The 14,029-nt window shown below is 39.6% G+C and overlaps 1 protein-coding gene across 2 annotated transcripts in view; it reads right to left on the reverse strand.

Annotated features, from left to right (window-relative positions):
- The window catches only part of LOC120805311 (multiple C2 and transmembrane domain-containing protein 1-like), a 138,943-nt gene that overhangs the window by 107,335 nt on the left and 17,579 nt on the right, over positions 1-14,029 (reverse strand). The window lies entirely within an intron of this gene.

A 14,029-nucleotide genomic window follows, 5' to 3' on the forward strand; every position in this document is an offset into this window, starting at 1 on the left:
CATGAGTGATGAATTTTGTAATCCAGCAGCCTGAACTTCAAAGTTATTTGTAGCTATTTACTAACTACTACTTATCTTCTGTTTATGGGGTCTTACTTAATATCTGTATTGAAGAGAAAGTGTGCGCAATATTTTGCAATGCAGTACATACAATTTATATGACAAAATGAATGATTCAGTCACACCTCAGAAACATAACATTCCACATCAAACTCTGTCGTGGATGCTGCACTTTCTTCTAAAAGATGTTTGTCCCTCCCAGGAGAACTCCATAATGTGAATTATGCATGTACTGTGATGGGCATGTGAGCAGGAACAAGAAATACTATTCAGGAATTCAGTTACAAGGCAGTGGAAGTATTTGATTATTTTTAGATGACAGGAATTTTGAAGAGTGATGGGAAAATGCTCTCTCTCCATGAACTGATCTTGGAAATTGATGAAAACTTCAACGATCCATGGATGCTTGAAGAAAACCTGCAATGTATCCGGCATTTGTCTGTTTCTCTTCACCCTCCTCAGGCTATTCCCTCTACTTCCACCTGCTGTAGTCTTTTCTCTCTTTTTTTCTCTACTCTTCTCTACCCCCCCCCAAAGTCTTGGCTATTTTTGCTATCATTCTAAGCACGTTCAGCACCCAGCCCTTGCAACAGGAAATAATGGAACAAGACTGCGGCTGGAAAAGCCAGGCAGAGGGGTGTGGATCAGGGGCATGAGTCGTAGGTCAGGTGGGGGACACATAAGCCTTCTCCCCTCACCCATGGGAGTGCTCTCCCTCAAATTTAGCAATCTGCGATTTTTTTACTCGTTATCTGGTCAAGGTGCAAGCACAAGCAGGAATGTATCTGTCTTCAACTGCATCACTTTGTCTCACATTCATCTAAATTCCAGGTTCTCTCTCATTTTCTTATACTTATCTTTTATATCTCAGTTTTTTTCCTTCTGTTCATCCCCTCTTCTCTCTTTCTCTCTCATTTTTCCCCTCTCTTCCTAGGGTCTGACTACCAGTCCCATGTCATATCATACTAGCAACCAGCTCAGGTTCCACACTTTTGGAAACTGGACACGACTCACCCACTGCTCCTCCATCCCACCACCCCCCACCACACAGACAAACACACAGTGTAAAGATGGCCAGTGCCTTCTATTGGCATCAGAGTGCAAATTGCCACTTAACAAAGTAGGCACTCAGGTTTCTTGAAATGCTGTATGAAAACGTGCTGATGTGATGGGAACATTTTAGTGATGAACAGCACATTTCATTCCCTTCATCGCCTCTTTTCACTGAAATGTCTCAAATCCTCTGGACTGAAGACTCTTGGAAGAAAAGAACGCTCCCGCACAGCCACTCTTTGCTTTGACACTCAATACACCGACATAAGCAAGAAAATCAGTGCACAAATATGAATATCCGACATGGAACAACGGCAGATAGACAGTCAAAACAGCACTGGGTACATGTGCATGTGTGTGATTACCTACAGTAAGGCTTCGTCCCGCAGCTGAAAGAGGCAGTGCTAACATCCAGACACGCTCCACTGTACTACTGCTGCTGCTGCTGTTGCTGCTGGCTTACTCTCCTATATGAGCGAGACACACAGACCGGCTCCCCCCGTACCTTGCTCACACACACACACACACACGCTCACACACACACACACACACACACACACACACACACACACACACACACACACACACACACACACACACACACACACACACACACACACAGCAAAGGGCAACCAGCAGTGAGGTTCTTGCATACCCTACAGGCAGTCACTCAGACTCTCTCTCACTCTCTCTCTCTCTCTCTCTCTGTGTCACTCACGCACACACAACTGTGTGGAGAGGCTCAGTGTAGACCAACTAATCTGCTGGGATGGAACAATATCAAAAAATCTGTAAAAAGGGGCTCAACCACGAACTCACCACCAGCTGCTGTCTCAAATTCTCCAGATGTTTAGCCAGTTAGAGAGCTGGTTTTATCTTCACCAGTCCTTTCAGCTGGACATTTTTATAAAGATTACATATCTGCTTTATTGGCCAATGTAACAGAGTGACAGAGACAGAAGTATGTGGAGATGAATTACAAAAACAAAAAAAGAATTAATGTACGGTTCTGATGGGCTGTTAGCAGCAGTAGTAATAACAAGGGGAAGATGTAGTCTACAAACAGTAAATGGACTGCAATTAAATAGCACTTTTATATCAAAGTGCTTTACATAGTCCCTTTCATTCACCCAAATACACACCGCTGAATGCCGCTGCTGGCCGTCGGGGGCAACTGGAGCTCGGTGTCTCGTTCCACGACATTTCAATGGGTAGACAAAAGGAGTTGGGATTCAAACTACCAACCCTGCCACACACAGATACCCACATGCATACACAATTTACAGATCCCCCCCCCGCTCTGTTTTCATTTCCTTTCCATTCATGTTCATGTACAGTATTCTGACACTGCAACTTTTTTAAAGCCCCTACACACCCATAGTCAACTCACAGATACCTTTACTCAGCACCACGTACAAACTAGCCTTGACTGACATTTCCTTCACTCTCCTGTCCTGTTTTTGATGCGGCTACATGTCAGGACAACTTACACTCTTGAAATACTGCATTCACACCGTATCAGCAGACTGGAAAGAACAGGAAAAATCTGCAGTTTTCCTGACTTGGGAGCATTCATGCATTGTTCCATGATGGTTACCCCAACTGCTAGCCTTGCAGTGACTGCATCCAATGACTAAATTTACTATAAAGAGCCTGAATTAGCTACTTTTGCTGTCTTACCTACTTGGAGCAGTTTGTTTTAACAAGTGAAACTTAATACAAAAAAATGAAAGTCATTTTAGTTAAGCTGAATTGAATGAGTAGAGTTAATATTGACTTTTATTTAGGTGTAACTGCCAGCGATGCACTAATTTTCCCATTTTCACAGCCTGAACAATATGCCATGAATGTAACTTTAGTACACAGTGTTTGTTGACATCTAAGGCCTAGTCCACATGTAGACATTTATTTATTAAAACAGGCGTTTTGCTCCTTCGTTCTTAAAGAAGTCTCCGTCCACATGAAAATGCAAAAACCCACTGTATGCGTGACAAGCGTTGTCAAGAGCATGCCAAACCAACAGGCGGCAATATAACCCTAACCGTTAAGCCTTGATGGCCAATCAGAGATATGAAAAAAAAGTAATTACCGGTCAACATAGGCTATCAGCAATGACGTTACAAGCCAAAACTCAGTTTTCCCTGTCTATACGTCAACACTGAAAAAACTGAGTTTCTGAACATTTTCTCCCTGGAGGGAGTTTTGCAAAAGGTCATTATTCGGGGACCTAAAATGTAGTTTGCGTGTGGACAAACAGCCAAAATACTTCTCTTGCTTTTATCCTTCTTGTCATTCTTGAAAAACTAGATTTGATCTTCCTTGCCATAGCCATCCATTAAAAGTGTGAATACCTACTATTACAGGCACACAACTGAATGCCAAGTCAAACTTCTGGCAAATTGGGACAAACATTTCTTTACTGTTAAACAATAAAAACCTAAAACCTTCCCTCTTGACAACCAATTACCACCCATGCTGTAGAGCCACAACTTTCCTGCTAAGTGGGTACTTCCCCTTTAGGACATCATGCTTTGGTAGTTCAGATTTTTTTCACTTAGGTGGCCAATCAATGTTTAACAAACAAGTAACTGTACAGTGTGTTGGGAAAAAAAAAACAAAATGGCCTTGAGTAAAGTTGCCTGAATGAGGCTATTAATGCACTGTTGAGCAAAACTGAAAATAATCAATAAACAAGAAGATACATGCATACACATACATACATAGGGGGATATAATACAAGATGTATGATCTGTTTGTGCATACTTCATGTTGCAAATGTTCCGCCATGCTTTGCAGATAACAGTAGCATGTATTCTCCTCTTGGGTACATGTGTAAGCTGTAAATAATGTAAAAGTCAGTCTCTAGACCCTCTCTCTGTCTCCTTCTCTGACAGTGCCATCATCATGCTTTTCTGCCTGCTAGCTATTCATATCACACATGTGGAGAGTGCTCCTCGCTAGGAGCTACTAGTCCAGAGGAAAAAAAAAGTCTGATCCTGGGAGAGAATGTGGGAAGAAACCAGTAGGAGAGAGGAGAGAAGGAGGGAGATCGGATGGATATAGGAAACATCAGACATAAACCAAACAAAACAAAAACATTTTGACAGCAGCATAGGAAGTCACAATACAGGAAAAAAACTCAGGGGCAGATATGAGCAGTAAGAGACACTAAAATTATATACGAAAAGAGGAGGGAAATACAAAAAAAATAGCACCCGATAACACAAAGAAAAGGAAGGAAATGCTAAGCGGCTCACACAACATGTAGCATATACTCTTCTCGCTCCTTTCTGTAAAACTTTTCCAATTGCTCTGCATTTGTGAAGCAAAACATGGCGATTGCCAGGCCAGACAGGGGGCACAACAGCGGGGAGGCGCCACTCTCCTTCCTGGAACCGACAGCTTTGCATTGTCACAACAAAAACTCTGTCGAGGCACAGTGAAGAGAGAGAGCAGTGTGAGTGTGTGATTGAGTGTGTGTGTGTGTGTGTGTGTGTACATTCTTATATTACAACAGAGTTACATACAAGGACATGACAGCTGTCCCTTTTATGTGTGCTGTTGTATGAGGCTTGTGTCTGTCAGCAGGTCTTATGACTTTAATGCTGAGCTCAGTCCCACACACTTCATCCTCACAGCGTAGAGTGCGACAGAAAACAGATGAAACTAAATTTCGACCTACATCTCTCAAGAAAAAAAGCAACAACCACAAAATGGCTTCTGATGCCTCAGTGCACCCTGTAATAAAGCACATTTTCCTTAAGCTAAAGCAATTCTGACAGGTTTAGATATGACATAACCACAACCTTTGGGGCTCAGAGAAAAATAACCGCATGTATAGTACAGTATTTGTGCTGTACATGTGTTTGCACTTGTAGCTGGGCACATTCATATATATTTAGCAAACGTGGTGATTGAGGCTAAAGTCTGTACAGCCTCATGCTTGTGCAAACACAACAACCTCTCAACACCGCTCTTGAGGTAACAAGCAACTGTTTTTACACACACAAATGTACAGTCTATATTCCCTTCTCAAATGTGTGGGGCTGTTTCTTTTCTACACACACAAATGCGCATATATGCGATAAACAAACACACCCATGCGATGCCTCCATCCTTGCCGGAATCTCCTGCGTCGGCATGTCCGCACCACCGAACCCTGGAGTGTACACCATCTGTCTGTTCCATTACTCACCACACATCACAGAACATACACACACAAACATGCACAGCATAACATCAGTAAAACATATATACATATACACTTGACGTTTCAGCTATAAACACTGGAAATGACATGAGTTGACACTGGAGCTGACACAAGCTCTTCGAAGCCGCTGTAAGCCTCTCCTCTCCATTTATCTTTTATTTATTTTCATACATTGTAGGAAGCTTGTGACATTTAATCTAGGATTCAAATCAATAATCAATTAAACAAATGTAAAGCACCCACCAGGAGTAGGCTCTTTCTACAATTACGGGGATCAACCACTCTCTATCCCCTTCTCTTGCTTTCTGTCTCTCTGCTCTTCTTTATTTTAACCTGTACCATCTCATCTCTGTTTATTATCCATTTCAGGTTTGTTTATTGCCTCTTAGAATCACAGCATCAAAAAGTTGGCTTCACATTGTTTTGCTTTGTGTATGTGTGTGTGTGTGTGTGTGTGTGTGTGTGTGTGTGTGTGTGTGTGTGTGTGTGTGTGTGTGTGTGTGTGTGTGTGTGTGTGCGTGTGTGTGTGTGCCTAACATTGCCTGGAGCCTTATGCACCCACACACTCACCGTCTATAACACATCTTTCTGTTCAAAGTCACAAAGTAACTTTTGTGTTTTAGATTGGTAACTGCAATAGGTGTTTATTTGCAAGATGACATGATTGCCAGGAGAGTAGAGATTAAACTATGAGCTGTTTATTCCATAGGAATGCTTGGTCCAACTTTTCTCTCCTGAAACTGATTCCAAAATCTCAACTCAGGGTGTCTGCCAAAACTGAGGACCAATCTAATACCAGTTCTTTCTTTTTTGCCAAATTTAGGATCTGTTTACCACATCGCATGGAACTCACCGGAATCATTTGTTTGCAAGGCAACATCAAGCACTGGGAAGATGTGATAAACATTTTTCACTATTTTATAACAGTGGACACTAAAAGATTAATTGATTAAATAAAAAAGATAATTTACAGATTCACCTGCGCACCTACATATTAATGAGCAAAGTAAAATGAGACATGGACTCTGTAGGCACTTTGTGATTTGCATGCATATGACTGTCAGTTTGGGTTTTTATTCTATTAGTGAGATCTATGCTGTGCCCTTTTCTTCATGATAATTAGTTTGTAACAGCTGTGAGACAAGCACCATCAGTATTAATGCAGAACAAGACGATGTAAAAAAAAAAAAAAAAAAAAACAAATACAGCAGCACAATCGAAATAATAAAACATTTGACATTCTAAATGAGAAAAAAATCCAAATGAAGGTTGTAGAACAAGGACAGAAGACAAAGGTTCAAACAAAATGAAGCAAAATGAAGTCCAAAGGACAAATAAGCCTGAACAATAACACTACAGCATAAGTGATGAAATGAAAAGGGGATGGACAGAAGGAGAGAAATGAGAGGTTTCAGTCAGGGACCAGGAAGAATAAAGGGATCCAGTGATGTATAAACTGCATAGTCTGGTTAAAGGCTGAGTAGACCAAGTGGCTAACACACACTGGGAGCCAGGCCAGACACAGCATACCCCCTCCTGGAAACACTGCTTCCCACTGGATCTATAGATTGATTCATCTCACTGCTCTGTTTACTTGTGTCTCTGTTCGTGTCTTTGTCTGTGTCTTTCTCTCTCTCTCTCTCCTTCTCTACCCTTCCTTGACTTTGCTTGCTTCATCACCTACTACTTGTATACTGCCACTTTCCTGACTGTGTTGACCAAGTGCCCAAACCTCTTGCCTCTTCTCTCCTTTGAGCTGTTAGTATCCTTGGGCAGCTTCTGTTTCAGCCAGATTGCTGAATCGCATTCAGCATCTCAAAGACAAAAGTGAAGACCTAGTAAAAGTAATCGATTACCTATATTACAGAACGTAATAGGAGGAAACTCTGACCTTTAGATAACTGGTTGAATTGAACCTGTATCTGTCGCTCTGAATTGCCTCAAATTCCATATCTGAGTGGTATAAAGCCTTCAAAATTATTCGCTAACACAGCTTCTTTATCGTACCCTTTTACAAGTATGCAGTTGTTTTAATGAATAAATAAAGAGATAGATTTTTTTTTTTTACTAGGACAGTTTTAACTAATTGATCTACCTTTAATGAAAGTAATTCTTATAGCAATAACACTTATAACATCCAGAGAAGAATGGTGTAATTTAGAAAATGAATTTAGCTTACAGATTTTCAGAACAGAGATGCCCATTCAAACCCATAATACTGCCTTGTTGTGGTGTAATTTAGTCTACAATTTTCTGTAATTTTTCTTTCCCTCAAGGTCTGTCTGTATGTCAGTAACAAGAAAAGTATAAGCTGAAGTAAAATATATCTATTGTTTTTGCTGTCACTATTATCCAGTCTTTTGCCTCTTTCAAAATCACATACAGTTCTGCCCACAGCCACACACAACCAATACAGTAAAGAAGCCTTGACATTAGAGGCTACAGTGGGCGAGTGCTATTTGTGCCGTGAGATTGGTATGGCTTATACTGTATGTAAACATGTGTATGCGTCCACTATGTCTTTTTTTAGACTTGTTTTTCTATTTTTAATTCTTCAGTTATATTAGTTTTCACAGATTTTACAATTACACTTACAATTACCATTATATGTCGTTCCTTTTCTATATTGCTATAAAACTTTAATTACCAGGAGGTTATGTTTTCACCCGTGTCTGTTTGTTGGTTTGTTTATTTGTCAGCAGTATTACGCAAGAAGTACTGACCCAATTTACACCAAATGTGGGGGAGGGATGGAGCATGGGTCAGGGAAGAGCTCATCAAATTTTGGTGCAGATCCGGTGAAGGGGGCAGATCCAGGAATTTTTATCACTTTCCCTAACATTGCCGTATCATTTTTCGACAATTTTTTGTCAATATTGGGCCATGGTGGAGGTTTATGAATGTGTCTTTGGCTTGGAAGACTCCTGGAACATAACATTGTTTAGTTTACAATATGAATTGGCACAATGATAATGATTGTGACAATGAGTCACATTATATGGAGTCACAAATGAATCTAAAATTTAAATTAGGCAGTCCATGAATGAAGTATAAGGCAAATTACCTTTTGAACGTCTCATTGAATTCTTTGCTCTTGCTGGGTTCTGAATCACACTAATTTCTATCACATTACTGCAGATGTATCATGACTGAGCTTTGTACATGAACTCAGCTATGTGCTAAGATTATACACTCCATACTTTTCAAATGCACCTAATGGTGCAATATTCAGCAGGGACGGAAACTTCGATGTGAGAGTCAAATGCCTTTCCCTTACTTTAACTGTATAATGTGTTTTATCCGAGTCCAGAGACATAACTGTTTGGATCTATCCAGCCACCCACTGGACCAAAGGGCTAATCTGCTGCTATTATTGCGCCCTAGGCACAAAGCAGTGCTGGCTTCCAACCTCTCTTTGCTAGGAGACAAACACATCACCAAAATAAATCATTAACATGTTTCCTTTCCCTTTTCCCAAGTATATAATTGAGTCAATAAAGCCTAAAGACAGCAAATGTTTATTGTTTCACAAGAAAAAGGAGGACCTGACAGGAATAGAGATTTTTTTTAAAGTTTAAAGTTTTCAAATTTATCTCCAAAGCTAACCTTCCATTCCCCAACAAATAGTCTGTAATTGACCCACTAGTTATAAGTAACTGCTATAGACTCGCTACATACAAAGAACCATGCGTATGTTATAAACAGTAATAGTCAAGTGCATCGATAGTGCGTCCCCTTCTGTATGGAAAACCTAGATGAAAAACATGTCCTCAAATACTTTAGCATTAATATATTAATGACAGTTTATTTTTAATTAAGACGATGTGAATTGTATTTGCTGGTGATGAAAGTGATTGTAACAGTGACAGTTTCCACAGTTGAGGAGATATAACAACTGTGACTCTTAATCATGACGCAACATAAAGATATTGCTTTATGATAAGTGTAGTGGGATTTATCTTATGTGGAAAGGGTTCCAGGAATACAAATCCTATTCATTTTTCTGCATAGACAATGTTAGAGCAGTCAGAGCACTACCACAGAACATGAAACACTCCAAGCTGACTCATCAGTACAAACAATAAGACTGTGAGCAGAAAGAATTCTGGTTCATTGCTTAAAAAGGTGTAGAGGTGACGTAAACTATGAGTCCCCAGGATGTCTACGTAATTAACCAACCAATCAGCAAGCTTAAGGATTTTGAGGCTTTTTGAGGGCATTGTATTATAATACAAAGTAATAAAGTAGTATTATTTCTCAGTAACAAAGCTGAAATTTTCATGCAAATTACCATAACACCACAATACTGCTAAATTATGCAGGGGACTCCTGTGTTTCTATGTAGAAGATAATTGAGATTCTCATATAAAGAAAACCTGAAACTGTGAATTCACAATGACAAAAAATAATTATGAAATATCATTAATAATACCTAGCTGGCATTATTATTGTATACTAGCCTACAGTCATTGGACAAACTAGTATCTCTCTGAGCTGCGAACCTTGAGCTAAGAGTGAAGCCCTGACCCTTTGATTGTGTGGGACTGACGTTGATCATTACCAGTCGCAGCAGGTGTGTAGTTGAGATCAAAATGAAGGCTGAGTTTGAAGATGGGTGTGGTCCGACCCATGAGTACTGAGTACTCATGTCAAACTCATGGAACATCAACATACGTCGCAGTTGGTGGGATTCCATCGCAAAATGGTCTCTAGTTGTTTTCTGCTATGAAGCTCCACTGCTGCTGCACTGGAAAGAGCTTGGTATGACATCACATTAACTATCTTTCCAACAGACACCAAAATACCTGCATTTGCACATTATCCGTAAAAAAGAAATAAAAACTGCCAAACAAATATAGGCCCAGAAATGCAGGATATATCACAAGAGCTACTTAAAAGTTTTAAGATAGGATAGGCTTTTCCTTGAACACCCCAGGATTCTTCCCCCACACAATGTGTCATCACAGTAACCTACACTCTGGTACCTCTGGAAAGAAGCCCACACTCCAGACCCAAGCAACTGTAGTATCAAACCTTACACGTTTCACCCAGTGATTCATCCTCTTTCATTATAACAACACCCACATGCACACTCATACCACCATATGGTTCTATTCTAACCACTGCGAGCCCATTGGTCCCTTAAAACTCAACCTTGTGAATCGTTCAATACTTTAAAAAAAATAAATAAAAAAACAAGGTTCTTTCAGAGCCTTCATTATGAAAACTGTTTTGCCCCTGGTTCTTAAAGTTTGATGACTAGGACCTTGTTTCTCATTTCATTCAAAACACTTTTACAGCAGCTCTGCAGTGACATTATAAGACAAGACTGTCCATCTTGACTAATCATTTAGTAAGGTATTGGGCAGTTAGTAAAAAAAATCCTACAGTATTAGAAGAAACTTTCTCTAAGTGAGGACAACCTTAATACAAAGTAGTCCAAAGGTCATCTTTTGAGGATGCATTGGTATCGTTAAAAGTGGCAATAGATAAGTTTTTTTGCTGTAACTTATCACTATGAACTAATTGTTGATTGCACAATGTAACGGCTATAGAATAATGACACCATCTGTGTTTAGATTGGTTCCCTATAAGCCTCGCTTTCACTATGCAGTACTGTCTGCCACTGGGTACAAAATCTCCCACGAAAATGAAGGCTTGATTTATGGCACAAAGGAAGTGCATCTGCCATTGTGCAACCAAAACAGAAAGAGGATAGCGCTTTTGTTTTCCCCAGTAGCTATCCGTAGCTTTCACCAGGTAACAGAAATGGAGGAAAGTGGAACAACTGGAATAACTGTGGAAACTCTACCAGGCAAAAAACTCTACCTGTTGTCGGAGGAGGCAAAGAAGGTGAAGAGGGAGAGTAATAGAAACTGAGGTAAAATAACGGAAAACCTCGGATGGACATTCACTCAATGGACAGAGCTCCGGGACCTGAAAGGGTTCAAAACTGACATTCAGTTGGCATGATTTGTACCAGATTAGTAAGTAACAAAACCTGCCTACTTACTAATAGAACTGGGTTATTTACTCTGCCTTTATCTGGAAGCAGAAAGCGATCCAGTTTTGGTAACAGCGGTGCCAACAGTAATACCACTTGGAAACGCTAGGGGGGAAGTTGAAATGTTGTCTCTTTCCACTGTAAGGCAGCTAATATCACGAAACTAGATTATTACAGTACAACACAGTTTGTCTAGCTACGGCCACCAAAAACATGTATTCTTTTTTTTTAAATTTAAATAATTCAAATAAGATCAAACTTATCTCTAGGATGCTTGTGTTCAACCAATTTATCACATGTGCAGGCCATAGATACAGAATGGGGTGATATGACTGGTTTTGCCATGATGTAGTGCACTGCACTGCTATAGATGTGTAGCAGCAATAACAAGGCATGTACAGGTGTGCCACTGTGGAAGCCCGTAAGAATTCCTATTTGAATTAATACTGGATTCTGGCAATGCACTGGTGTGCAAAGAGAATAAATTAATATGAACAGCAGGAGAGATTTTATGATGAAGAGAGAGAAAGAAAGAGATGAACAGATGGCTGTCGGAAAGTAATATTCCCAGTTTCCAGACGATGACTGACACTTCAGTGCCACTGTTGGGCAATAACAAAAAGATAAGTCTCTCTCTCTCTCTTCTTCTCACTTTCTCAAATTCAAATTCAAAGGGGCTTTATTGGCACAAACGTTTCAGGAACAATGTTGCCAAAGCATCAAAATACAATTTAACCAAAAAAGAACAATTAAACATCAACAAGATGGATATACCGGACATGTATACATTAATTATATATTTACAGTATATTATATGTGTGCGTGTGTCCAGGTTATTCACTGTACCTCAGGTTATGGCATGTTGATATATAGTGGACAGCAAGATATGCACTGTATCCTTCTCCTAGGAGTATTTTTAATTTAGTTCTGGGAATTTGGAATTACATAATTGAATTTTTTTAGAGTAAATGTTCCTTATTTCATTTTTGATTTACATTTTAGGAGTAAGTGCATTTCTGCCCCGATCTCACCTGTCGAACACTGACCACATGTTCTGTTTTCTTTCCGTTGCCTTGATTTTTTGTTTTCAGGCTCGATTGTTTGTGGTCAGTGAGCCTGTACTCGGTTAGCATCTTCTTCTGCTTTCTATATGACAGTAAGGTTTGTTGTTGTTTTTCCTTGTACGTGTAAAATGTATCTGCAGTATTCTGCATGTACAGATTCTGCTGGGTGTTTATTACAAACTATGATGACTGAGTGGACTGATAGTTCACCACCATATAGCACAATGGACAAGATAACACAATCAAATATTTTAAGCCACATTTTAATTGGAATATTGAATTTATAAAATTTTCTCTGACATGCATTTAGAGCCCTTAGAGCTTTCTCTTTTAGCACATTCACTTCATGTTGAAACTTTCTGATGCTGTTGTGGTTATACTAAGGTTAGTATAACTCATACTTTGTTCTATTTTTTGATTACTTATGGTGAACTGGTATTTGTTTTCCTGGCATCTGGGGTGTGAAAAAGTTCGTTTTCTTCATATTTACTGCCAGGGCACAGTTCTGGCAGTATTTTCTACTATGCCCAGCTGTTGCTCTAGTCCTTGTCCAGCAGGAGATAGTACAATATCGCATCAGCATAAAGGTTGTCTATCTAGAGGAGAGAGGCCAGGTGCAGCACACTGATCCAACTGAACAGCAAGTTCATTCATACATAACATACATAGCATACATACATACAAGCCTTCTCTCTCTCTCTCTCTCTCTCCTTCTCTATCTCTGTCGACAGACAGTAAATGATCACAGATATCAGTCACAGAAATATCTAATGAGTATAACTGTCTTGCCACTGCATGTTCTGATTCAGGTGTTGACAGACATTGCTTAGTCTACAGGGTTGCATTCTCATTTTACATTTATATTTGTGTGTGTTTAAAGCATTCTCAAAAGAAAAATTAACAGTTCTCTTGATGATATACGTGAGCATGCATACACACAACAACAGATTCTTCACTAGGTAAGACCAGAGTTCAATGTAGTATCTGCCACATAAACTATATCATCCTTTACATAAACAAAAAAACATACTCCATTTGTGTAGCATGTCCTCTTGAAGATGGACCCATCCATATTGATGTGTGTATTTCTGACATGTGAGGGTGCATGAATTTACACACAAGGACATAAAAAGACCACTGAACTGGGTCGGGGTGTGCTGTGCCTGTGGTGAGTCACTGCTGTCATGTCATTAAGGTAAAGCTGAGTAATAACAAGCATATGACATCCACAGAAATCTCATATTCATTTAGAAGGCTATCGGGTGTGTAATTGGCAATGATTTTCTGTCAAAAGTAATGAAAACAAAGACTATTTTTAACAAAATGACAAACTTTGCACAACAATGTACATTTTGTTGTTCAAAAGTAATTCTAGGATCCGTTTACAGTATAATGTAAAAGTAAAATGATACACTGAACAAAATAAAGTTCTAGCATTGTAAAAATAGTGATAATGCTGTTAACTGGCTTTATCATATATCACAGTTACAGCAAGGTGAAATGGAACTCACCCCTGATCCTGTGGAGCTCACAGATTAAACAGAGTGCGAGCAGTCCAATGTCTCTCGCAGAAACATAATACAGCCCAAGGACTGAGAGGGGCAGAGCGTTAATGGGCAATATGTGTGTCTGTGTGTG

This window comes from Xiphias gladius, chromosome 19 (assembly GCF_016859285.1).
Source record: "Xiphias gladius isolate SHS-SW01 ecotype Sanya breed wild chromosome 19, ASM1685928v1, whole genome shotgun sequence".
Classification (NCBI taxonomy): domain Eukaryota; kingdom Metazoa; phylum Chordata; class Actinopteri; order Istiophoriformes; family Xiphiidae; genus Xiphias; species Xiphias gladius.